Genomic DNA, 4,347 nt, shown 5'->3' on the forward strand with positions numbered 1-4,347 from the left:
CCAATAATGTATCCCTGCAGTCACTGATGAGCCTCATCATTGAGTAATTATATGGGCATTAATTGGCCTTAATTCACCTACTAGCTTAGTCAAACCAACTATTCTCATAACTTGTTGCATACTTTTGATTATATTTTGTTTATGAAATGAGTTAGAGTTGAATATGTTGCTTTGTGGTCTAATGTGCATGGAATGTAGGAATAAAGGATAAAAGCAAGGAAAATGCAGGTATAAAGGATAAAATCAAGGAACTATGGCAAAGACCTTGGTAAAACTAGAATGGGACAAGGGAGAGTAATTATAGGAGGTAAATCGTCCTCATTTATTACCCCTCCATTCGAATATTCCTCCACCAACTCGGAGTGCAAACAACCATCACTTTGAATACTAGAAGACAACCGAGCAAGTGAAAAGGACAGAAACCAATTTTTCTTGAGTTAGAGGCCAAGCCTCCCTAATGGGAAGGAAATCATTAGAGACTTCAAATGTATAAATAGAGAGGCTTAGGACCTCAGTAGGATTGGGACTTCTATTGTAAAACTCTGCTTTATTTCTGAGCTGCAAAGACTTGTGACGGTTTGCTCTATAATCCATGGTTTTTATAATAAGAATGAGTTCTGTTTAAGCTAGCTCTGAGTTAACTCCGAGGGCTGAAGATATTGGGTTAGGGCCCGACCCAAGCAACCACAACTCCTCTTCACTGTACATGTATGCTAGCATAGTTTCCTGTTTTTCATTGTTCATTTGCTTAAATAGCTTCCTGGTTCTGTTTGTTTGTTTAAATAGCTTTTTGGTTCTGTTCAATTGCTTAAGTAGGATTCATGGTTTTTTTGGTTATTTTCTTAGGTAGCTGCATTTTCTTTACAGTAGCATAGAGTAGATCAGTTGTGCTGTAGTTTACTTCCATTTGTGCCTTCTTTCATTTTACAGGTTAGCTAGGCGAAAAAGATCACTAGCAGGTTGTGCGCAGGTGTCTTGGCCTCATCTCCTCACTTTGGGGCCATGACTTGAGGAAGAGACCCTTCAGAAGCCCCAAAAACATAGTTCTTTAGTTCTCGCATGGGCTACAGAGTTTGCTGTTTAATGCAGTTATTTGTTCACCTGCACTGGTTTTCTCTGTCATTGTCATTTGAAACTGCCTCCACCACATTCCTCATGCATCACTTCCTCGCCGTCTGATCACCAACAAACCTTCACAATCACCGTCTGATTCACTATTTTCTCGAACTACTGCCTCGCGTGGAGTCCACCACTTAATTTATGAACTTTAAGTCCCCACCATCGATCTGCCTCGCCTGATCCGACGACTATCGTGTCACCCAATCACTTTAGGCGCTTTAAACCCTCACCGTCAATCTTCCTTGCCTAATCTGACAGTTTTCGGTTCATCTGATCTCCACCATTGATCAACCCCACCTAATCCAACAGCTATTGCACAATCTCGCGGTGATTAGTGCACAAACTTTATTCGCTCAAGAGCACGCAAAAAAAGTGGTTTTCTTGTGCTACGTGTCGCGCAGTAAAGATAATTGCGTGAAATTTCCAAATACTGCTTACAGCCTGAAGGGCGCGCGAGAAACTACTTACCGCCTTAGAAACCCACTTCCTCATTTCCACACGTTTCTTTTCCTCGCGATATGATCTCCGCCGTCCATCTCTTGGCTTTACCGATGCGATAAGATCTTAGCAGTTCATCGCTCTTGTTATCCTCGTACGTCCATCTCTTGACTTTACTCGCGCGATTAGATCTTGGCCATTCATCTCCTGTTAACCCCATTCGCCCATCTATCTACTTAACCTCTTGTGATCCAATCTCCGCCGTTCATTTGCCTTTCACCTGACTGATCCAACAGTTCTTATGCAGTGTTGCTCCCTCACGTCCTCCTTTCACTGATTTCGACCTCCAATTGCTTTTTTCGCTTGAAACCCGATTTAGCCTAAGTTTCTTTTTTACATCTTAGTCTAGTTTTGATGCTCTTTACTTCTGAAACTTAGATAATTAGCATTAGGTTAGTGTTAATTTAGCAATTCTGCTTAGCATAGCTATTTAATTGGTTAGTTAGGTTATGGTGTAAGTTTAGCATTTCATGCTATTTTCTTCATTGCTGCAGTAGAGTAGCTCTCTCTTAGAATAGGTTTTCTCTCCTTCCATGAAAGAATTAAGTTTCTTCTGACCCTATGGAAGTTTGGCTTGGAACCCCTGGGGTCTTTTGCTAGAGAAACAGTGACAATAGGTAGGACCTTCACTTCTACTTGTGCATATAGCACTATCACCTCTAAATTTGTACGAACCCCGGGTTGATAAGTAAAGTTGGTAGCCCTGGGAGTTGTAGCATTGTTGTTACAATACCTAGGCTCATCACTTTTTGGCACCATTTCCAGGGAGGTGTCTAAGTAGAAGTAATTACTGCTTTCTTCTACTTCTAGTCTTCAACTTTCTTTTCTTCTACTTCTAGTCTTCAATTTTATTCCATTAGTTTATTTCTGCAAAAGTAATCTAGTTTCTTTCTTTCTTTCAGTTGTCATTATCTGCTTTCCTTTCCATTCTGCAATTAGATTTTCAATCATAAAAACAAAAACAAAAAAATTCTCCAAATACCAACCCACCCCCCATTTGATCATGTGGTGCAGTAAGAGCCATATCACCATTCACTCTTGAAGGTAGAAGAAGAAAATGGCAAATAATGTATAATAAATGGATGGAGATGATGACAATGAGGAAGATCCTCTTTGATTTCCCATTCAAGGTACTGATGGTAGTGTGCACATGAAAAACATCCCTCCATCTTTTCTTCCAAAATTTCATGGTCTAAGGATGGAGGATCCATAAACCTTTCTCTTTGAATTTAAAATTATTTGTAGATCTTATGGTTACCTATCAAAAACTCAAAACCTGAGATTGTTTCCAACAACTTTAAAGGATAGAGCTCTTATATGGTTCATGAGTTTAGGGACTAATTCAATAAGATCATGGAATGATATGCAAAAGATATTTATAGACAAATATAAATATCATGATCTTAAAGAAGAAATCTTTGGAATGAATCAAAGAAAAGATGATAGTCTAGAGGATCTAATAGAGAGGGTCATGTACAATGTTAAGAGGGCAAAACTACATTGTTTAGGATCTGACACACTAAAAACCTTCTTACTTAGAACAATTAGGGATGAATGGATTGATCTCCTTAATATCACGAGTAAAGGTGGTGTATACCAATTATCATTTGAGGAAATATGTGAAACATGCAAACACATATCAAGAGGAAAAGCAAGAGTAGATAAATCAGCATCAAGATCAGTAAGTCAAGCTAAACTTGTAAATTTGTTTGATGAATTTAAAGCATAAATTCTTAGCAATCTAACAAAACAAGTAGAAATGTTAAGAATGCAAGATGAAGGAAAATAAAATGCTGATATTTTTTTTGCAGAATCATAGGATGTTAGACATTTTCCATCATTACCAAGGTTGAAGAAAGTTCACCAAGAGGACAATGGACCAAGTCCACTGCCAATGCAACAATGTTATGTAGCTCCAAGAGGACCATAATAGCTTATTCAGCTTGATGTGATGCAAGAGCCTAATTCAGAATTTCAGGCTTATGCACATCCACCTCCAAGTAGTTGTAACACACCTTTTCCTTGGCAACATTGGCCATCACAACCCCAAAATCAATCTTGGCAACAAGGTTGGCAAGGAACTTATGGGATCCATCCACAATATCCTCAATATCCTCAGTATTTTCCTGAATATACTCCATACCAAACTCCGTGTTATCCTTACCATTCACTTCCACCACAACCAAAACCCTATCCACATCCATCTCAAATATACACTCCCACTCAACTACCTGTACCACCATTTCCAAACCCATACATTCAAGTAGCTCAACCCACTTACAATGTTGAGATACAACACTTCCAAACATCTCCTCTTGAGGTCAATGATATTCACAATAGCTCAGGAAGAGTATTGCAAAAAAGATATTCTCCTGATATCATTGAAGGACAACATACAGAAGAAGAATATTTAAAAGAGAAGATCAAAGAACCATGGGCTGCATTTGATGAAAAGCAGACAACAAAATCAGAGATTGAGAAAGCTCCCTCATGGTTACCATCAAATCCTCCATATGTTCAAAATAACACTCAACAAAAAGAAGAAGATTTGAAGGTCATGAAAGGAGACATCCGAGATGATCCAAATTAGCAAGCGGACCAGGGATATCACAACTACATTGAAATATGGTTCTAGATAGTCACTAAGTTGCAGGATCACTCTCTTCCTTGAATATGCTTGATCCTTTCAAAGTCGAATCATTTGGGCTCTGAAATCTAGGTACTTGTCAA

The sequence above is a fragment of the Pinus tabuliformis genome, chromosome 3_1 (assembly GCF_031772625.1).
Source record: "Pinus tabuliformis cultivar Carrire ecotype Pingquan chromosome 3_1, CPIR1, whole genome shotgun sequence".
In the NCBI taxonomy this organism is placed as follows: Eukaryota; Viridiplantae; Streptophyta; class Pinopsida; order Pinales; family Pinaceae; genus Pinus; species Pinus tabuliformis.